This window comes from Bactrocera neohumeralis, chromosome 2 (assembly GCF_024586455.1).
Source record: "Bactrocera neohumeralis isolate Rockhampton chromosome 2, APGP_CSIRO_Bneo_wtdbg2-racon-allhic-juicebox.fasta_v2, whole genome shotgun sequence".
NCBI lineage: Eukaryota > Metazoa > Arthropoda > Insecta > Diptera > Tephritidae > Bactrocera > Bactrocera neohumeralis.
The window spans coordinates 1,577,625-1,602,082 of NC_065919.1; the positions used below are offsets into that span (position 1 = coordinate 1,577,625).

The following is a 24,458-nucleotide window of genomic DNA, read 5'->3' on the forward strand; positions in this document are numbered from 1 at the left end:
AATAACATTTCGGGATCCCGAAATTATATTTCCGAGGTTACTTTAATATCGGAATCTCGAAAAATGTATGTAAAATGCCTCATTTGCACTTACTTGAAATAAAAAAGCGGCAATGAATGCGTCTCTTACCTAGAAAAAAGAGAGAGAGAGGGAAATATGAATAAACATTTCAACGTTTGCTTTGATTAGTTTTAATAACGGAAATCTTAAGCAAAAAATGAGAATGCATTTATTGTTGTTTTTTACCCTTACTTTGTTTTCGTTTTTATTTATATGCATATGTAAGTATATGTAAATGTAACGAAGCATTGCAAAAATTATGAGTGCAACCACAAGCATTACGAAAAATTTGACATTAAACAAAAACCACATACAAATAATTGCAACAACTCGAGTACAACAACCTCTCAATGGCAACACAAACAACAGAAAAGAGCTGAAGTGTGAGAAGAGGCGTCGACCAACGTGCCACAAACATGATGGATTCATTGCAGCTAATACACGGGCTTACACACACACACACGCAGTCACGTGCAGCATTGCTCACTGCAGGTGTAATGGGTGGCTATCGACTGCTGTTGTTTATTGTTTAGTTGCTGCAACGACATTTCCATCTGATTAAGGCTGAGCCGAGTTGAGCCGAGCTGAGCTTTGGTGCGGCGCAAAGCTAAATCGGACGTGGAACATGATTAGTTGTTGGTTTTTATTGGCGTTTCGTTGTAGCCAAGCTTCTTATATGGAAATCTCATGCACTTTAATGCTAACGCTGTGATTGTTGTTGTTGTTGTTTGTGCTGCTTAGTTTACATTTGCGCGCTGTTATGATTCTATGCTGGCCTTTAGGCGACTTATTGGCCGCGTTTGTGGGCAATCATCGCGCAATTACCAGTTGCTGCTTATGTTTGTTGTTGCCTGCTTGTTTTTTCCTTCGAAATTCCTTGTGTTGCAAATTGACAAATCAGCGAGTTGTTGAGTTATTGCGGCAGCGTTGAACACCAACAAATGCAGCAAGTTGTTAAGCCAACTGCAACATGAGGCGACTGGCAGGGTGTTGCAAGTTGCGCAGAGTTGCATATACAGTCAATGGGGTGCAGTTATAAAATGGGAGCGTGGATTTTCTGCATGGGTGAGGGGAAAAAGCACGCCAAAGTTACGCCATCAAATTGTTTATTTAAATACCAGCGACAATTGGCCAATTTCTAGTTATGTGGTAATTGCTGTTAACAGCTGTCGCAACACACACACAGCCACGCCGAGATAGTCACAAGCGAGATGAAAATTATGGTAAGAATAAAGATTATCCACATCTCTAACGGTTTTAAGCGTGAGTCGTTTGACCGGCGCGTTGGTGTCTAAGCTTTTTGATTTATATTTTGCCGAGTTTTTCAACAATTTCAGCGTTAGCAGTTACAACTTTATTTCAAAGGTAAAAAATAATAATATTTTTGCTTTTGGTTTGTCATTTGGTGTCATGCCTCATGACTTCTGATTTCGAAATTGTCTTGCCTATTCACAGTGAGCGGTTGATTATTATTTATGAAGTACAGGCCTTTGGAGCATTATGAAGGGAGTCAATAGTCTATTCCTTATTAAAAGTAAAAACAAGTGTGTTTGAAAATTTTTGAATTAATGTCTTAATCCCGTATTACTTATTAGGAGAAAGCAGTATTTTTCGATCCAATCTTTAGGAACCAACGCAAATTGTTATAAATTATATACAAAAGTGAGCGTCTTGCGCGCTATCTACTAGTCAAAATCAGTTAATGCAAAACTTCTGCAGCCTGACTCATGCCTGCCGGATGACTCACAGTTGAGCAGGCACACATTTTTTCCTTTCTCCATCACCACCTAATCCACATATCGCGCCTATTTCACCACTTGCTGCCCGCACGCCAAGTCAGCGAGCTGGTTTCTTCGCAACGCAGCAGACGCAGCTTGAATACGAACGCCGGAGTTCTATTGCCATTTAAAAAGCTCGCCAAGTGATAGTTTGTAGCTGCAGATGGCAGTAAATCATGCGGCGCGAAAAGCAAGAATGTGGCCTGCCATGAATTCCGCAACGCAGGCCAGGCCACTGTATGTACGCATGCATGTGTGTGTGCGTTTAAGATACTCTTTGCCTATCGTTAAGTGGCTGCTCAATTAAAAATTCACATAACGTAAATTTATCAATTTGAATATTCAGCTACCGCACAAATCCACATCGCCATCCACTTGCCGCATGGCGCACACAGCAGCGGCAGGGAGAGAGCGAGAGGGATTGCGAGCAACGCAATTGGGCGGCTAACACAGTGGGCTGTGGCCGGAGCTAAGCTTCTCGGCGCAAACTTGCAAATGCCAAGCGAGCAGGAAGCATTAGCTGTGTGCAGAAGAGCAGTCTCTACATATTAAGATACACGTACATGTACGTAGATATGCATGTTCGTAAGTGCAAATGTTCGCAAGTGTGGCGGAGCCCCAACCGCAAGACTCATCAGCCGTGTGTGGTTCATTTAATTAACATAAAAAGGCCAGTCAGCAGACAACAGTCAGCGCAAAGTGCGGTACGCCACAGCTCCCCGCCCGGTATGTACAAACATATGGGCTCCGTGGCAAGCAGGCAAACATTCCAAGCAGCCAACTGTTTACATTCTTGCAGACAGTTATCGGCTTCATTCTGCTTACAATGAAGTTGTTGATTGACTATTATTGCCAATTGTTGGTTGTTGATGGAAAATTTGCATTCTTGCGGGGAACCAACAGTCACTTGACAGCACTGGTGAATATGTTAGTACATACATATGTATGTTTTGCATAAAAATCTCCAATTCATTATGAAAACTCAACTAAAATGTTGTGAATAATTACGTAATTTGCCTAATGACTATTACTTTGCAAGTTTTCTTTCCACCAACACTAGAAGTATTCTCACAAAACATTTGTTTTCACTCTTGAAAATAACGGCAGAATCGTAAAATTATTTGGTGGGACATACTGCACTTACCTAAGGATAAACGTAATGCAGTTTAAAGGATGAAAGTTTCATGTGGGCGTGTCACCGCAAATATTTAGGCGACTTTTGTACCGCAGATCATATCTGATTCATATTAATACCTGTAATTTAATGCTTTAAAGTAGAAGTAAACACAAGAGTTAACTCCTTCTCCCTCTAATGTTTAGCAACCCTTCTCAAAAATAGGCGACATTGCGGTTTATGTCTTTGAATATTCTTCATATAGTATACCAACTTTGAGATTCAAAATTTATTCGCCTAACTTTTTACCAAATACAGACTTTTTTACTGAATATTTCATGTATGATTTGGTGCCTTCTTTCGGTCCATTCGGTTTCGGTCTAATTAAAAAACAATAATGTATTATTTAGTTTCTATTCGCTGGAATTAAGAAATTTAATAATAAATGCGATATTTGAACAACTTATATAATATCGGGCACCCATTTCACGAAAAATATGCACTTAGCTTATTAAGACTTCATACAAATTTGTGAGCTAACCAAAATCTCATTTCAATAAAAAGACAAACATAAACCCTGCAATCATTTCCGGTGATTATTCGATTTCAGTAAACAAATTACTTGCCACACGGCACAACTAAAGATGCGAGAAGAAATAAAAAATCAAATTTCAACCACCAAGTTGACTGCAAGACTTAAAAAATATAAATAAAGATTTCAAAACCGTATTTTTCCTTTTGTTGTCGCCCACAAGCCAAATAAACTACACAAAGCACACTGAATGAATGACAAAGACAGACAAGTGAAAAACACAAATGATATATGGTCCAGCTGTTGCAAATTCACGCGTTGTTTTGCTGAATTCGCAAATAAAATCAACAAAAACGCATACTTTTTGTGGCGTCCAAGCAATAGGTTCAATTGCTTCACTGCTGCGAAAAATATTATCGCTGAGATGGCAACTGAGCAGATGCGAAGGCGTAACTGATGCGACGTGGCGCAAAATAAGCCAAAAACGCCGCCACAAAATGAAAAGTTGCTTAAAATAAAATAAAATGAATATTTTTAAATCAGTAATAATCCAAAAAAGAAGAAAATTGTCGTAAAAAATGAAATACAGTAAATAATGAGAGTTGAATGAGTAAAGCACCGCATAAAATAGCATACGCCCAAATAAAAAATTGTCAGCGTTTATTTTCATTTGCACGCACACTTTGTTGCAATTGCAGCCAAAACACACGAAAAGGTCTAGTCACATATTGTCGTGCCTATTAATTTGTTTGTGCAATCACCGCCGCAGCTGCGCTCATTTCGTGCCTCATACTGCACTTGTTCGGCCATTTTTTCGAATATCGAAATGGCATCATACTTAATAGTAGTCATCAACTCGTAAAATGTCGCGTATACGACATGGATATCGGCGACAAGTGCACCTATTCTATACATGAGGCTGGGGAGGCACCGGTGCCACCGAGTGAGTGTACAAAACGTGTGTGATACATCAGTGAGTACGAGAATGAGTGGAGGCAGGCGGCTTTCGATAAGGTGGACGAGGTGCGCGGGGTAGGCTACTTAACTAGTAAATATAGTAGATTTGCTCATATAAATGATCAGTGATCCATACAGCCTCGCACATATGTACACATACATATCTACATACAGGTATAGATGAATAAATATGTGAAATTTAGTTTCCCCACTGATGATTTCTCGACTCAAGGCGCAATTGAATGACTAAGAGCCCGTTTGACTGCGGGGAATATGTTTACATACTAAGCGGAGTCATTAACTTTTAGTTACACAAATAAAAGTATACATTTATTTATATGAATATATATGTATATACAACGTTTGACATTTATTAGTGTATTTACGATTATGGTTCGTGATTTGTCCACAGGCTGAAAACTCATGCTTTAGAGTACACACTTTGTAATGTACATATGTATGTTAGATGCTAGAAAATTAAGGTAAAATTTTACAAAACTTTTTTTGGAGAATATTTTTTCGCTATAGTATTTTTATCGGTTGTGATTTATTTCCAAAACGAATGTACAAATTTCTATATAAAGCACAAAAACAACTTCAGGAACACCCTAATGTGCATATGTATGCGTTACAATGATAAATTGATCATCGCCCACAGTATTTGAAAAACTCATTATAATAACAAAAAACTTATTGCATTGCTCAATAACACAATGCAAGTCAAAACAACATTATTATTACATTTAATTGAATGTGAAAAAGTTGAACAACTCCTTTCCCTTTCTCCCAACACTCTTTGCATTTACTTTCTGTGGCTAAGGCTGTGTGCACAGTGAAGCGAATAGCAAAAACAAACATAAATTCAAATCCGAAGAAATTGTTCAGATCGAATCACTATAGCATATAAAGGTACTTGTAAACTGGACAACCCTCTTGTATTTGTGATAGGTATTATAGCTTCATTACCACTTGTTTAAGTTTGTTTTGTATTTTCTATTGTGCTTTTTTTAATACAAAAATGTCCCTTGCAAGCTTGAAAATATCTGAAAATATTGAACAATTAAGATGTATAACAAAGTGAATGCAAATGTGGTGGCTCGTGTTTTCACCATCGACAGGAATACTCGTAGTGCCATTTTGCCATAAAAATTCGTTGTTTACATACTTACATACATATATACGAATACATAATAAAAATGTTAAGGAGTTAAAGACTAAAACGTCCCTATCGAGTTATTCAAACAAAGTGATATTAAATCGTTAACAATTTTACGATAAAAATTGATTTTCAGCTTTAAAGACAAATCAGACATGGCCTTTAATTGGAACTCCTAGAATCATGGAACGCTGAAACTCTAAGCGGCCTATTTAATTTTGATTTAATATATTTTTATTGTAAACAGACTCGTATATACATATATTTTTATACAAGCAATCTATAAAAAATGTGTTTTTCCACAACAACGTTTCCAGTTTAACTTCAATTTTCTACGTAATCGCCGATTTCCCGGACGAATGAGCTCATAAAACACCAAAGCTCAAAACAAAAAGCGTTTATTACCATTCAATGATTATGCAAACAGGCTGTTATTAAAGCATTAAGTGCTTAACAATCGTTTACGCAAACAGTTTGAGTTACTATTATTATTATTACGTCGCCTGATTATGGCTAAATATTTAAACTAATCGAAAAGAAAATTTGTATTTGTATAGTATGTACTTGTGAGTATATTGTGAAATAGGTGAAGTACCACATATGTATAAGTCTGAAACTTTAAAGAAAGCGAATATATATTCTACACTATAGATACTAATAGAAACTGAATCAGTTATTACCATTGAGATTCTTATATATTTTTACTTTCATTTGATATGTCGCCTATTTAATATTGTCCTAAAATAATTTTTGTGTTTTTATGTACCATAAACGTCAACCTTCAACTATATATTACCATATTTGTATGTAAATAAGTATATGTATGTCTCATACATACCTATTTACTCATTTGCATCACCCTTCTGAACTTTTCCATTGATTTAATTAAATACTGATTAGATTTTTCAAGGCAAGACAAGAGTCTTATATTTTTAATTTTCCACTTTGTTGACTAGACGTTTCTCAGAGCACTGTTAAAAGCACGAGGAAAAGTGCAGTTATATTTGCGTTACATGTGATGGGTGAGTCACAAGAGCGGCGCAATTTTAATACATACATACATATAAATATAGAATAACTCAGCAAGATTTGCACGCTCCTGCTTACACTTTGAAAGTAATGTTCATAAATGCTTCTATAATCGATTTTACGCCTTTTAAGAATACATTCACAGGTCGTCAACAACTACATGGATACGAGCTTGAGTTTACTGCTCATTAAACTCTACTTACGAAAAAGAGAGTTAACCATACAACAGAAGTAATTCTCTGCTTTTTCACCTCGATCACTATCCTGCTTGAAAGGAAAGCAGATTGTGTAAACTGCCTTATGATATGGACCAAAATATCGCGGTTGTATGTACTTGCTGCATGCAGAGGCGCTATTTCGGCGAATTTCAAGTGAAATTAAACAACTAAATTACAAGTATTTCATTCATACATACGTACTCGCAAATTTTTCACCCACTAAGCAGAAGAATCATCACAACTACGAATATTGCCAGACTATTTATATTCAGTGTCGTAATAATTCTAATTATAATGTTCATGTGCAGAATGAATAAAGGAACAAGATGTGCTCGGTCTGAATGGCTAAATGATTACTTTGTACAAAAACACACACATATAACCATTAACATATGTATATACATACTACATATATGTACATATATGCATATACATTTACATCTTTGAATTTGCAATCAGTTTCCAATTTTATTAGTTTTTTATTGAGGCAAAGAAGTAAACTTATTAATTTATTTTCATATTACACATGCTGTATATGACTATATACATACATATGTACATATATTATATATAAATATACATAATATAGTATATTGTCTATTCATCAGCGTTTCAAACGTAGCAAATTCTTTATATGATCTATTGCTTTAGTAAGCGATTATATACGCTGCTTCTGCACTTGGCCTTCAATCGAGCGTAACGGCGCAAGTGAGCGCACAAAGAACTCTTTCGATGCTTCCCACACCGCCCATCGCACCGAACGTTCGAGCTGCTAAAATTATAGAATTTACGTAATAAGGCAAAAATACTCGAATCAGTATAAATATTTATATACAAGTATGCATGTGCATGCATGTGAGTATGTCTAGGTTTGTTTGTGAACAGCAGAACACAGCAAGAATGAAGGGAGGCGCAAGAGACAGGCGGTTAGGAGCACGACAATGCAATTTAGAGCAGCAAAATTAATAAAAATTACAATAACAAATGAAAACGAAAACGAAAAGTGCACAAAAAGCTTTGCAAAACATCGATTTCATTTGGCGCACTGCATTTGCATTCGATGATTGTGTGTGTGTGCATGTGTAAATTTTATTTGGCGGAACAGTCAAAGGAAGCAATAGCGGCTAAAGTAAGTAAACAGTGGTGCGATGGAGAACGAAACTGTATACTACATGGGTACAACAACAAGCTCAGTAAAGAGACAGCAGAAAACGCTCAGAAACGCAAATATTTTCCCATCAAAGAACACTCATACCAAAGCGCTAAGCTTAAGACGCGATCAGGCAATAGTCAAAGGCAAAAATGAAAAATAAATCCACTGAAATATTTGTTTGTGTATACAACATACGTTCGCTTATTACGAGTATAGCTCACATTATAAATTTGTTTTTGTAAAATTCCACTTTGAAAGCTTTTGAACGCAACGTCTAGTTACCTTTGGTACAGATTCTAGCAATTTTAATATAAATATAAATACTGAAAAACATTGCCTCAATAAGTTGTTTTTGATAGGATTCATTCATTATATCCAATTATATTCGTAATTCTCGGCAATTTTTGTACGAATTTTCTCCCACAGCAAAAAATAAAACGGAATTTAACAAAACAAATGTGGAGACGTCTTAAAGTCACATAACGGTTTTATCGAATGGATAAAACCCATATTCACCAGAGCAGATTAATTAAAAATACTTAAATAAATATGTATGTATGTATATTCAGGAATGAGAAAATAAATTTCCGCTTTAAACAACAACACAAAAAATTACATTCCGAAGACGTTCGAAAATAAACCATGACAAGCCCGAAGGCCATACATACCACACACACACACCACACTCCACAAACATACCTCCACAACTTTAAATGGTAAATATGCGACGTCAGCAATAGTTGAATGCAAATGCGCATGTCCGTCCGGCCGACTGGACAAATGTGTTTGCAAATTCTAGGCAGAAGAATGAGAAATTGGGAATGAGGGATATAAGCAAAGTGCTCTTAGTGATGGCATGTTGCCTGGACGGTCGGTTCGTCAGTCAGTCTTTGCATTTATTTGTCTGTAAAAACGGTCAACAAATAGACTACAAAAAGCTAAGTAAATAGGTGTATGTGCATATTTGTAAAGCATTTGCGAATTCGCTATTTGCCGCCGTTTTAGCTGGAAATACAATGCTGTTAAAGAGCGTGGACGCAGGGGTATTGCCTTCGTAGATTCGTTAGAAGGGCAATTCAATTAAGCTTTTTCAGTTGCAAACGAATATGGTTGAAAAGTTTTTTTTGAACAAAACGTTTCATTGAGATAAAGCGATTTAAGCTAGGGAATCGGCAAGCCTTAAGACCATTAATCTAAACAAAATATTAAGTACTTTGCCTAATCCTACAGATGCAGATAAAACATTAAGTAACCTTGATGATATATGTATCTAATGATATGTGTTAGTTTTCTAAAATTCAAGTAGCATCCGAAGTTACTGCAGGTCAATAAGAGGCAATGATCCCCAAAGTATTCTGCATGAGTGCAACCTAACCAAAAAAATCTCTGGCTTTACTCTCTACATATGTATATGGTATATCGAATTTGCGCCCAAATCTGAGCTAACTATTTGTCTGATAGTTTACTGAAATGTATGGGATAAATGTTGATGTTTTTTGATAATCGTCGAGCGTTATAATTCCTTCGACGACCGTAAAATTTTGCACTAACCTTCGCCTTGCTTCGCAAGTTCTACCCGCCATTTAAATAACTGTTCCATATTTTTACATTTGGTTCGCTCGAAATCTGAAACCGAAGCCCTTTGAGTAGTAGACACATATTTAACACAGAGTGCTAGGGAACGCTCATTCTTTACAGTGTGCGATAATAATCTTAGATGCAAGGCATGATCAAAGAAGAATAGTATTATTGTGGTCAGGAATATGTCAAAATCCATCTCTGCCTAGTTTGGTGAGTTTGGAGCCGCAGATCTCAGACTTTTCGAGGGCTCTCAATATTATGGTTATAACTGGAACTAGAACTGGTTAAACAGTCTCAGTGCTTATCATTTTCCATTTAAGCCCTCTGTTTTTGATTTTGAATGCAACACCAACAATGCAGAAGCGCTAACACTGAACAAACACCTGCACTCGAGACTCAAACAAACACAGACCTATCTTCGCGGTTTAGATGCAGAGTCATTTGTTGTATATAATAACGGCGCACAACAACAGCAGCAGCAACAATTACTTACATATATTCATAGTCGTTACAGTAGCGAAGGCCTGCAGCTGTGAAATGCTGCAACAATGGCTATCATACATTTTCTGTCTGTGTGTGTGTGTGTGTCTATTATACAAATCGGCGTGTGCAGGTGCAGCAAGCAGCGAAGAGCGCCGCAATATGAAAAACATGAAATGAAGGTACATAATAAAAGTAAGAAGAAAAACATAGTGATTGCACTAAGAGGGGCTAGAGCCGCGACTCAGCGCTTCGGTCGCGTAATCAGGGTGTAACAATTACGCGTTATGAATACGATAGACAAGCAGCAAACCTGTGCACAAACACACCTCTGCCAAGCATATGCGCTCATTAAAGTGTGCGCTGCATGTATGTTTGTATGTATGTATATATGCTCAAAGCCCAACAAACGAGGCAAGTTGCACGCGCAAGCATAAAAATAGAAGCCTAAACGTGGCTGTGGTTCAAGCTGGCGGATATTCGAGCTTTGATGTCTGATTTTGTTGCTGCTGCAGCGCAGCAACCTGCCGCGATGGGCGAACACTCCTACACACCTACACAGCTGCACAGATGCAAACATGCAACACAACGTGCTGTGGTGTTGTTGTTGGTGGCTGGCATTAGCTGCTGGCGGGCTCATGCGCAGGCGTAGCGTAAAAATTGCTTCGGCAACTCATTTTTCGCGCTTTGTTGCTACTGTTGAGTGCCTTTCGACTTTGTTGCCGTTATTCTTGTTGTTGATTTCGTTGTTGTTGTTTGCTGCATTACCAGCAATTTAACATAGACCTTAAATGTTGCACTCGTGAATACTCATGTTGTAGTTGTTGGCTGCGCTATTTCCATATTTTCGCCACACTCGCTGATGGTTCGGCAATGCGTGCAAATTTATTGTTTTTGCCTTCAAATTTGCTGCCACTGCAAATTTATTTATGATTTCTTATTTATAATTTTAAAGTGGCTTCTAGCGCGTGATTTTGGTCGTCGACGTTTTGAGTTTTACTTCGTTGTATTTTGTTGTGGGTGCAAGCAACTCGAACATATTCCAAACTGCTCCGACCGCCTGACTTTCAGTAAAATCACCGCTAAGTTTGTTTAAAAGTCTCCTTTTATATTTGTATGTTCATCGATAAATTGTAAAACAAAGTTTTTAGCAAAATATTTAGTTTACTGTAATATTAGTTGGCTTATGTTTAGGTGGTGCTCTGCACCTAGGCCAAGGTGTTCTTATTTTAGCGAGTCTAAACGGAGCAAGCGATAACAAAACTAACTTCTGCGTATACTGTCTCAAATCTGCTTAAACAGTCCTCTGTTTGCCTCAGAGTTCTGCCTAAAAGCAGTTCGTCTGTTGGAAGAAATCTAATGAAGTACAAGTCTTGACAAGGGCTCACTATTCAGCGGTCATAGTGAAGAGAGAAACAATATCATGTAACTCGAAGTTACAGTATTCATTGGTTTTTACAACTAATCGCTTTTTCACCAAATAACCAACCCTAGTAATAATTAATAGTAATAATTCTTAGTGACCGCAGTCAAGATGAAAAGATTCGTCTTAACAAATGTTCGGAGTATAAAGATAACGACATTGCACACTCTCTAACTACCATACGATATACTGTCTTCTGAGAAAAGGCCAGTAAAGACCACAATCTACTGGATTCATATTGTTCGAATCATTTATTAAGGGATGGAGTTCACAGAACTTCGATTCCCGACAATCTACAATTTAGAAATGTGTCAGTTTTGAGCAATCAATGTATATGTGGTGGTATTAATCTACTGTATCAGAAATGAACTAAACATCTGGCATTGTGGTCGAGTGATCCTTATTATCGACTGATTTCAACGTGCTTGTTGCGAAAAAATGCTCAATTATGGATTTCTCATAAGGCAGGTTAGGGGTTTTACCACTTAATTCTCCCGCGCTCAGGCACGGAATGCTCGATTAAATTCTGCAGTTCGAATTATTGTCTCCAATAGCAGATTGATGAAGTCACAAACGGCTCGGGGAGGTCCTTCCCGATTCTGATGGAGCTTTTGGTATTGCTCAACGTCAGTTTACACAGCCGTATTAGCTTTGCGGGAATATCAAATTCAGCATCGCGGCAGAAAGACAGCACATTTTCGTGCTGTCAAAAGCAGCTTTGAAATCGAAGAAAAGGTTGTAAGCGCTGCTATAAATAAAATAACAATAATAAATTTCGCACAATTCAAATGTAGTCACGGCACGCATAAACTGTTGTTTTTATTGCAGTGATTGTTGGGTTATGTAAAGGTGCTAGTGGCATAAAGTGTTCATCGCGTTCGAAATAATTATCTAATGATTGACTGTATCTAATCTGTGCGTGTCGATATGTGTGCATATACACGAGCATGTACGAGTGTGTGAAGAGATAATTCGCGAGTAGCTATGCGTAGCGAAAACCTCAAACGGCACTTAAGTACATACCACACGAGCGCTTGGCATCACTTGATGCAGCAAACGCATTTTTCACCACCGCCCATGATGCAACATTTGGCGCGTTTTCAGTTTCAACCGATCATAGGTGCTCGTACAATTATTGAAGTTGCTGCATTACTTACGAATTGGAGCGGAAAATATGCGTATCTGTGTGTGTGTGTTACGTACCTGAAAGGAAGAATGAAAATATTGATCAAAACTGTTAAACAAAATCACGAATATTTGGTGGATATATCCATATATAATATAAAAATAATGAAACAACATATATGTATATATTCCTATTCCGATAAAAAAAAAGTGGTAGAAGAAAGTTTAATCAACATCTAATAAACATACGAATACATGGACATATGGAAGTAAAGAAAATAAATTTGGAAAATTAAAACAAAAAAGTTAAAAACAAATGAAGCCGGTGACGCCAACAGCTGGTTTCATATATATATGTATACATATATGTATGTGTGTGTAAGGAAATACAATTCACATAAATTAATTTAACCACAAGCGAGCAAAAAAATGAAGAACAACACAAAATTTAATCAGCAAAAGCTCCATTTTTCGATTTATAACTGCGAGTGTTGTTTATTTGAAAAAAAAAATAAATAAAAGAATATGCGTGAGTGTGTGCACATATATATTAAACGAATTTTAGCAATGACCGTTCGAGAGAAAATGTTCGTCCAGCTGGCGATTTGCGAGATGTGTTTATGCTACTTGATGCACGGCAATGTTACCGTTATTTTGTAAAATTCACTTAAAAAGTTTTTGAAAACCCAGCCTACCGATTTATTGCTTTTAAGCCCTTAAAGACTAGAAAACCTGTTCACTTAATGCCAGGTCCATAGTGGGGAGTGGCATTATAGCAATTCCATTTTCGCTACTAAATTCTCTGATTATAATTGTTTTACAGTTAGGGAATAGAATCTAACACTTACACCTTAATTTTTCACTTGAAGCTTTTCGCATCCAAATTTAACCTCTAATTCACCAATGTAACATTTGAATCGACTTTCTCGTAAATTTAAGCCAGATGGTGATTGTACATTGTGATTTCAATGGCCAAAAGTTCTTGCCGTTGAATTACAATATACAATTTCTGAAAAGTGGCAACGCTCTTCGCAATGCCGGTTTACGACTGCATTGTTCGCCGTTGTGCCGAGCGCGCGTAGCTCTAGGCACTAAAAGTGAAATAGCTTTGTTTAATTGAAAACACAAAAGGCATGTGAGTTCTTTTTCCCCAGTCATTGTTATTGCAAATGCTCGCATAAGGCATAAAAGTGAAATCGATGCAGCCAGCGAGCGAAATAGGCAAGTTGGCTAGTAAAACTGAAAAACAAAAATAAAACGTATGAAACTGAGAAAATCGAATACGTTAACAGCATTTGGTAGCAAACAGAAATCATTAAAAGCAATTTGATGTATTTAAATTTCATTTTTTTCTTATGGCTACTCATTTACCAAATGAGAAAATAACAACTGTTCGTGTGAGTACAAATACGCGTCGCACAAAATGAGCTTCGAATAATTAAAAAATAATGCATATGTGTGAAATCGAAAGAAAAATGGAGGTATTGCCATAAAAGTGTTGAAGAAGAATTTAACTGCTTTGTGTTTGTGTCGCGTGTGTCACAAGCCATAAATTGAAACGAGTTTAACACTTCAGTGATCGCGAATACTTTACTGCACACTCGAATTAGACACACAAAGTCGAGAAAAAAGGCTGTAAAATTCTTTTGAGGCAAACATTTGCAGAATTGGCACAAACCGATCAATAAATGAGCACTTTCGTTGCTCATATGAGGGTCAAACTGAAGTTTTGTAGAAATCAGAAATAAAAAATGACTTTTTTTTAAATCTTTTTTTAAATATGCGTACGCTTAGTCCACTAGCATGGTTAACCCACGTGTTGGTTTAACAATTTCTTTCCATTGTAACCATGTCCTCAACATGAGCTCTGATTTGATTTCCGTTGTTGTTGTCAAAGGTGTGCGATTCAGAAATGGAACATCGAATCATTGAGCCATCTAATATTTTTCTGATAATAATTTCGTTACTCACTCCCAATTTCTTCTTGATTTTCGAAATGTTTAGCAGTCTTTTCTCAGTTTAAACTTAGATCAGCACGATTTGTGCAATTAAATAGGTGTCGTAATATTTGGTGTACGAAAACACCGCACATGACAGTTTGGTGCGAATTTCGAAGTAATAGCATGTGTAAAAATAAGTCTCTTTGGATCTGGACTTGAGGTTTGGAGGCTTGAAGAACTTTAGACTTTGAAAATATTTACTAACTACTTGCATATTTTTTAATGAGAGCAGAGAGGTTACATTAGAAGGCGGATCATTTTCATTGTTTTAGCTGTATATAGGGTAGTCGAAAAAGTCATTTCGTATTTTGTCCATATAGTGTTGGAAAGGTGAGATTTTAAGCTTCAAAAAGTTCCAGCTTTAAGTTCCAGCTGTTCAAAAATGAGTGAAAAAAGGAATAAATTTGCTATATGTATCTTGAAATTTTTGTATAAAGGGAAGAATGCCGCGCAAGCCATCAATGAAATTTGTGAAGTTTACGGAGACGATGCTGTATCAGTTCGTGTAGCACAACAATGGTTCGCTCGCTTCCTTCTTGGTAATTTCGAAATTTCGATTTACACTGATGAAAGTTGCTACACTGATGGAACAATGTCTCTAGCCGAAGAAATGGCAAAAAGTGGTCGACCAAAATGGTACATATTTTTTAACTTCTTTATTATTATAAATATAAAAAAGTAAGTTAAAATTTAATTAGAAATAAGAAAATACTTTTGCGACTACCCAAGAATTCGACATTCGACATTTAAGAATTTGCCACAAATGTATGTCCGAGACTCAAGTTCATGCAAATTCTCTCAAAAGCATTTTTGATTTGACACACTTTTTCTGTCATTGTCGAAATAATTTTTAAGACTTTTACAACTACACTTAGAAAAATCAAATAAATTTTAAAATTTTAGTGAATTTTGAACCACTGAACAGAAAAACTGAGTGACATATCGCTTGAAGAGCTCAATATTCATTAAATATTTTGTATTCTTATATATGTACACATGTACACATATTGAAGTGAAATGTTCCATCTCGTTCATCACGATGCGCCTCGTTTGTTTTCCGCTCTAGCGTTGCGGCCAAAAAAGGCGTGAACTTTCCGTCACACATACATACTTGTTTGTAAGTCAAGGGCAGAGATGACAGCAAAAAATAATGAAATGCCAAGGGCGTCGAAAATTGAAACAGAAACAAAACCAAAAACAAAAAACTGTGAATTACGTCAGAGAGAATAATACAAAAGTAAAGGAAATTTTTAAAGTATCGCAAAAGCATTGAAATTCGCCACAATTAATTTTCTCTGAACGCTGAGTTAATGCTGTCAGAATTGCTAGCTACTTAGCCTCGCCACATTCTTAGTCAGAGAATGTACGAGAAATTCTCCTTGATTTAAAAAAAAAAAGACAGAAAAAAATTTACTTTATGTTCTTATTTATTTTTCGACACATAGCCGTACTAAAAATGAGAAAGTAAAATAAAATTTTATTTTTGCAAAATTTGCTCTTTTTATTGTTTAACAGTTATATTTTTTGTTTTCTTAATTTTTGTTTTATTTTTTGCGCAAACTTAATGGCCGAAATAAATATTTGCAGAAATGTGACATTGAGTCTCTTCTTCTTTATAAACACATACATACTTACATATGTATGTACGAGTATAGCAACAAAGTATAAATGACGAATATATTTATTTTTATAGCTAAGATGAGCGTTGGTTGGTTTTAAAAAGCCATTAAAGACAATTAAAACACGCATAATTTTTGTTTGCAAATTAATTACGATTTTTCTCTTATTTTTATTTTCGGTTGCACATAAAAAATTGCTATGAAGCCTCAATTCAGTTGGATACAATAGAAAATAACCAGTAACCGGTTCGGTAGCTCGTTGATTGACCGATTGTGGGCCTTAGTTAAGAGTACAAGTAATAAAAACTTAAATTCTAGTTCTAGTAGGTAGCAAAAGCAAAGATTTATTCAGAGTCAAAACTCTAATATTGATGACTAACTCATGTAAGTCGAAAGCTTCACCGATAAAAACCGATTCAAAATAAACCGAGTCCCTAATAACAAGAAACCCTGCTGTTCCAGAGTACTATGTGACGAAAATGCGAGTGACGGTTCGACTGAATCTGACGACTAATTGAAAGTAGTCATTTGCAACACGTGCGCACATGCGTAAAACACCGCTTAGTTACAACAACAACAACAGTTAATTTATTATTTCAAATGCTATTCGTCTTCATATACTTTACACCAGTCCGTACCGGTTTTCTGAAGGCCTTCTGATGCACAAAATAATGTATTCCAAAAATAAATTTAGAAATACTTTCATGACAGCAATAAATAGACTTGAACGAGCTGCTGTTAAAAACTAGAAACGCTTTTTTTCTCAATGAAAAACATTTGAATTCTTTTAATTTACATATTTATGCATATATGTATGTATATATATACAGCCGTACATAGCAAACACGCACAAAAACTCGATCCAAGCCATTTATTAAGTTGCGATCTATATTATGGCAACAAATAAACTTAACCAATGAAATATGCAGATACGAGTAGTTTGTCAATAATTTAAAAGCTCTGTGCTAATTTATGCAACAAAACCAAAAATAAGTGAGTTATGTTTCTAAACAAGTTTGGCTTTGAGCTTTAGAAAATTTTAAAAACAATTCGTTAAAGAAGTTTAAGACGAATTCAGCTCAGGCAGGCATTTTCATTTCTAGTGATATTCTGGGCACATGCTCTATTCTCATTTTATTGTAATGAAGCTCGCTCTCATAAAGGTGTTCCTTAAGATAAGCATAAACGTCTCACTTCGAAAAGGTTCGATCGAATAACAGAAAATCTCGCCTATAAAATTTGTCTATTTAAGCACCTTTAGCATATTGTCTCTGATACACAATATATAAAAGACTTCTGAATAATTAAATACAAAGTGACAAGAGACAAGAGGGCATTTGTGTATTTCAGCACAATTCTCTATGCATTGCGCCGTTTATGTATGTATGTATGGTAGACATATACTGAGAAGGGAATGTGGCATGCCATATTAATTTTAGATGTCGCACAGCCTGTCATTTAAATACTTGTAACATTTTGGCTGAAATTCGAGCAGCTCTTATGTAACTGTCACAATTTTGGCAATTGCTGTGACATAATTAACAGGTGTTTCGGTAATTTTTTTTTGTTTCAATTCTATTTTATTTCGCCGTGTTAACTCACATTCTTTCGCACTTTTACGAATCTACAACGTCTGCCTCATACTTGTTGGCAATTATAAATCATTTTAATTTAAATAAAGCATTTAATTATCGGCATTGACAACAATTTGCTGCTAGGCGCTGTAGCAACATGTCGTACCGTAAAGTAGCTGAGAGACAGAGGAATTTAATGCGGATATGAATCAAGTCACATATTTGAGGCATTGTCGTCGCTTTTGTGTGGCACGCCGAAAAGTTTTCCTAAAATAAACATAGATACTAAAGAAATATCTACATACATATTTACAAAGTATTTGAAAATTTCTGCTGGCACTTCTTAATAATCTTAGAATAATAAATCTTTCAAACTCTTTTTTGACAGTTATTCGCTCCGGCGCTGTAATGTTTTGCCTTATTTCAGGTATTTGTTGCGTAAAGTAAGAGTAATAATGAACTCGAAACTTTTTATTTACGTTTTAGTTTTATATGGGAGTTACGCTCATTAATTTCTTTCATTACTAACTTCTAGATTATTTTACTATTTTTGCTATTTTTTTTTTTCATTTTATTTGTTTGTTGAATCAATATAACTAAGATTTCTTTTCATTCTCTGCATCATTTCATCGCATTTTGGCAAATTTTAGTGTCATTAAAATAGCTGTAAAGCAGTCAAGCACTGATTGTCACCGAATATTTGCAAGCTAATTTGCATTTTACACACAAACAGCCATATGTGTACACAATACACAATTATAAAGCCAAAATATCTGAATAAATTATAAATTAGCAAAAAAAAGGCAAAATATAAACAATATATCCGCCGACTGATTTATGATCCGCATATTCTTTGTTTGTGACCCATGTGACATAAGAGCTGTCAAAGCGGTAGCGCAATCCGTAAAAGACTAATGTACATAATTAAAAACTTATGTAACACATTGTATTTCTCAATTATATGCGAATCCATACACAGCTCATACTAATATGTACATTCGTATGTGTGAGCATGTGTGAGTATGAACATAAGTATGTATGTTTCAGCTAATTTGAATACCAAACTACTTATTGCTGTTGCTTAAAAGTTGCTTGACCTTTGAAGGCCTGGGGGTAGACCACAAAAAAATTAGAACCGCAAATGGATTCTTTTCGTGGCGATCGAAGATTACCAACAGCGCCACGCCAAAGCATGCGTATGTTAAAGTGGCTTAAGTCGATTCTGGTTGATGATAGCAATTTTGAGCGCTTCTAGCCACTCCAGACGAGCCTCGATGTTGTGTTATATGTATCTTAAGCAATACATTAGCATCAGAAGCCTCAACTTGCAATTAAAGAGCGACAAAAGCTATGCCCAGATATTTGCTCGACTCCAAAGCAGCTATCCCATTTAAAGTCGACTTAAGCTATTTTAACATTCATTAGGAAATCTTTTTCAATTTGTAACTCATGGTTAGCTTCATTTGCGCGCTGATCGGTTAGTCAGATACTTGGTTAGATCGAAAAAACTACAGACAGTAGCTGAAAGCATCCGAGAGCAATTAAAGATGTTAAACTCTAAGATTTTCCGAGTCAAAGAGCGATAGCAGCGAAGTGCGCTGACGAAAGTGATCTTTCAAAGAACAAATTAAAGAATGGAGTGAGTAATGAAGTGCTGAATAGAAAACAAAGCGGTTAAGCAAACAATTAAACACCCGATATTAGAAAAGAAGTGTAAAGTGTCAAATAACCGGCAGAAATAGCAGTTCAAATTGTTTAACGTTTAAGGTAAAGGTAAGGCATAGTCAGTTACGTAAAATTTACAAGACGAAAAAATCAGTTTTTAACTGTGTTGGAAAGTTAATGTTTATAAAATTATTAGTTTAAATGTGACTGAATTAACTTTGCTCTTAAATGTAGGCAGCAGTTTTCACAACACGTTAAGTATCTAAACAAATGTAAAAAAGTAACTGCGATCATTCCAATAATGAAAAAAACGTATGCAAGAGTTAAACTAATTGGCACTGATTGTTCAGCTTTGAAGTTCGCTCCGCGGATGTGGAATATTCAGTTAATCGAGATTTTAGAAAATTATTTACATAACTTTTGCAAATAATTTTACACCAAACACAACTCAAATATTTGATTTCAGCAGGTTTTTAAATAGGCGCCCAAACACTCAAATTTTACGTAAAACGACTAAAGTCGATAAAAATATCACATAAACAAATTGCTTTACCGAACCACGATGCCATTTAATGTCATTTGCCGACTAGTCTAGGAACGAGTGGCCGATCGTAATAATTGCATAACCGATAATTACCGAAGAAGCTGCAGGGGTTAGCTGCACAACACCTGAGCGAAATGTTGCTTACATTTCAACGGCGACAGCGACTGGCAATGACAATAAATCTAAGCACAGAATTGCGATATAAAGTAAAATGTTTATTAATTAATCAAATGCGCCTGCGAGCGTTTTGAAATCGGCCATACCGGTATACGTAGTTGTGTGCGTGTGTCTGTTAGCTTGCACGCGGCCAAGAGAAACATGTCAATTGAGGCGGTGCATTATGCGCTGCTACTAATGATGATGTTGCAACGGCGGGCACAGGATGCACGCACACACATACACATCCATATAATTAGACATGAAAAAGACAGCGGTTGTTGTTGGTGTTATGGTTTTGCTAAACAAACGTAGCGGCAGCAGCCAACTTCAGTGACGATGCATTAAATTTTCTGTTATTTTAATATCTTGTTGCCGTGATCTTCCGTCTTTTCCATCTAATTACACTTGGCAACGCCAGCGTGCACTCACACACACACGCACATGCACCTGCACAAATGCATCATAAATTTGTGTTTACAATAAATGGTGTAATTGGCTTTTTCGTCTCTTGCTGTCAGCAAGTCATGCTAATGTTGTTGTTTTTACTGGTTTTTGCCTCTAATGTTTGCTGCTACACTTGTTCGCTCATCATCGACCTTTGCGACTGTGTGGCGTTGCTGATGAGCGATGTTTACTCGTCTTCGTTAATTGATTTCTATTTGGAAAAACGTTTATTTTTCATTTCATTGGCTTTCCTGCTCATTTGCTTATTTAGAGGCTTCAATTAGCTTCCACTGTTGCATAATGCCCGGAGCCATGAATTTGAACTTCAATCGATTTTTCACTTCGGGGAGTCCACACTATACACATATTCACATGTGGCTCTCCATTTACTTTCGTACGAGTGTCGAACGATCCGTTGCACAGCAACTAGTAAAAGTCATTTTCGCATAACGAACAGCGAAACCAAACGTGATACCGAACAACACTTTCCAAATGTAATGACTGCAGACGCAACACCAACAACAACACCTGACAGCAGGAACAGGCTGACAGCATTACTTGTCAACAAAAACAACAAGAGTAGTTCAATGACTCCGAATCGATACATCTCATACAATGTGCCCCTAATTTTTGTTCATATATCACCATGGCGTGGTTTGAAGACGTACTTTTAACGGTGTTAAAGTCACATGGCTGTTAGATAAATTGCAAGCATTACTGCCTACTTTACGCTGAAATTTCGTAACTTTTTCAGCAATTCCTTTCTTTGCATCACAAAAACAACAAAGTTAAAATAGTTAGCTACACCTGAAAAGACAGCGCCTTTCGGGTGTCAAGTTTGGTATAAGCTCAGAATTCATATAATAAAAAGCACAAATGGCAAACCTTAGCCAACAAAGGCACTTCAGGAAATCAGGTCAACCGCTTTTTAAAATTTATATATCTGAGGAAAACGTTGGGTCAACAACTTATAAGATTTGATATCTCTATGTAAAACGTCTTCCCATGTTTGAAGATAACATTTGTAAAATCTAAGAGATCTAAGATGGTTGAATGTGGTTGTGTGACGGATACTTCAGCATTTTCTAAAGCCAACTTCTCATAAAAAGGCTCGCACTGTGTTGATTCACTGACCAAATCAATTAATATTTCATAAAAAAAAGAGTAATGAGTAAATTAACCAATCACTCGTTCCGATCCAGAGGTTACTCGCCCGGTTCTTGAAAGAATTTTAAATGAATAAAGGTTTTAGATAAACGAACCGAAAACTTGTTTATGATATTTAAAAGCTCAGTAACATAGTCTGGACTCTGACGATTGTGTATTTTGTGGAAGTGAAATGGGTATATAGTACTTTGATATGAGACCAAAACGTTAATCTTTAAGTAATTTTCCAAGTAAGTTGATCATTTGACTACTAGGATCGAATGCAAACAGTTTGTAGAAGCAATATGATTTTTCTTAAGACAAATTTCTGCTGTAAACTTTATAATTTGCCATTCTCCGAAGGATTCCTAAGTCGAATAATACAATTTAAATAGCTTTAGCCCAACAGTCACTTGTGACAGTGCTCCTGAAAAAAATTTTAATTAATACAGGGTATCAGCTCTGGTACATCAATTGTCCCAACTGACATATAAAAACACGTGTATAGATACATAATAATACATATATGTATGTACATATCACGTGGACTCGTTCAAACAACACCGAGCGCGCATCGTTCCTCAAACTGCAAGCCCCAAGCGGTAGCAACGGAAGGCAACACCCGCACAACAGCAACAGAAAAAGCAAAAACAAAACTCAATTAAAACGAACCAAAGCTTTTTGTGCGCAACTTAATTTCAATATTTGCTCGATTTTACTTTCTTTTTGCCCGTATGTTTCTGAGCAGAAATGTTGCTGTGGCATATGTCGGCATGTTGCTTGGGGATTTTCGAAGTCACTTTGATGTTGTTCGCTGCCAGTTTGGCTGTCAGTTGCTGTGCTATCGCCCACAAAATGCAGTGTGTAGACAAACATATCACCATAAAACACACATGCAACACACATACATATATGCCACATACTAAATATATAATGTGGTTACAACTGAGGACGCGCGTCTCTTTGACATTGCCTGTACGCGAGTATGTGTGTGTGTGTGTTAAGTACTCTGCAACGGCATTTGTTGTACAATCGCCTCCCAGTATTGTTTTATGGCGGACATTTTCTCGCGCCATTGTTGCTTTTGTTGTTGCGCTGCCGCATTGCATTGCTGCAACTTCCTTTCTCCCGCGTCAATCAAAGCGCAATCATAATTTAATTATGTTTTCTTCTTCTTGACATGTTGCCATTTTTTGTGTGTTTTTCCTCATTCAATATTTAGTTGTGCTGCGAGTATTGTTAACGGCTGTTGGCATCTTAATGCATTTGTTGCATAATTAATTTCATGTAGCATGCATTTGATTTTTATTTCATTTTCGTTTTGTGCGCAATTAAACACACACACACACACACGCAATTATTCACATAGTTCAACAACTGCAGGCGTATGAAGCATACAATCAGGCGCACTAACCAATTAATTGCCCACTTTAGTTTTTTATCGCCTTTTTATAATATTTTCAAACTCTTTTTTGTTTTCCTTAATTTAAACTTCATACACTTTTCTAACTGGCTCAGTACTCAGCTTTTGTTTATCGGTGCCAGGGGCAAAAGCCTTCATACAAATTGCTTGTCTACTTCGTTTTTGTTTTCGCATATTTGCATTGTTAACACCGATTAGTCGGTTTTCTCAGCTTATTATAAATTCAGTATGCCATAATTGCGTGTTTAATTAGCCTTTTTGGCGTGAAACTGCTTTACATGAAATACTAATACAGAATTATTTGTTTATGGCATAAGTTTTGCTTGAAAAAGATACAAATTCTCTGACAATAAAAGTTGCTATCTTATATTGGGTAGTCGAAAAAGTCCTTTCGTATTTCTAATAAAACTTCGATTTTTTTATTTTTATAATAATAAATAAATAAACAAATATATACCATTTTGATCGACCAAGTTTTGCCATTTTTCGGCTAGAGACATTATTCTATCAGTGTAAAACGAAATTTCGAAATTTCTAGAACGGAAGTGAACGAACCATTGTTGTGCCACCGAACTGATACAGCATTGTTTCCTAAACTTCACAAATTCCATTGGTGGCTTGCGTGGCATTCTTTCCTTTTTTATACAAAACTTTCAAAATATTGCGAATTTCTCCATTATTTTCACTCACTTTTGAACTGATGTAACTTTTTTCAATTTCCCTGATTTTGATTTTTTTTGGTTAAATGAAGCTTAAAATCTCACCCTTCCAACACTATATGGTATGATACAATGTGTTTGATAGCACTAGAGATATACGACTGTAACGAGCCCTATTGACAAAATACAAAAAGACTTTTTCGACTACCCAATACTTATATAATATCTCTAATTTTAAAAAGAACACAAGCAGCTATATTTATTTATATGACGAACCGCTTTGGAAACATGGGTCGCTGAGGAAAAGTACAGAGGTCCATGAGGATAACGATTGCGTGGGCTATTTGGTCGTAATTAACAAAATAACAACTATATTTTTGTTCTGAATTTATTTTACTTCAGTTTCCGAATTTCCAAATATTTCCGTTATCCAACTGGCTATCGGCATGGGTTTCATTATACATCTTACAACTAACAACATGCCGTAATTAATGTCGAATGGGGTTTGAAATTCCAGAAAGCAAAAATGTATCAATAAAGAAACGTACATTTCTGTTGCAGAAAATTTATTGCGCAATATAACAATATTGATCAATAAAGCAAAAGCAACTCCACAAAG

General features: G+C 36.0%; 1 protein-coding gene across 8 annotated transcripts in view; it reads right to left on the minus strand.

Annotated features, from left to right (window-relative positions):
- Positions 1-24,458, minus strand: part of LOC126750882 (uncharacterized) — a 124,397-nt gene that overhangs the window by 53,224 nt on the left and 46,715 nt on the right. The window contains exon 1 of one of the 8 annotated variants that reach the window (XM_050460647.1): positions 6,436-6,535. The exons of 6 other annotated variants lie outside the window; for them this stretch is intronic. The gene's annotated coding sequence lies outside the window, so the exon portion shown is untranslated. Of the gene's footprint in view, positions 1-93; positions 116-6,435; positions 6,536-24,458 lie in introns of those variants that run through there. One more of the 8 variants, XM_050460646.1, reaches the window with a different exon arrangement.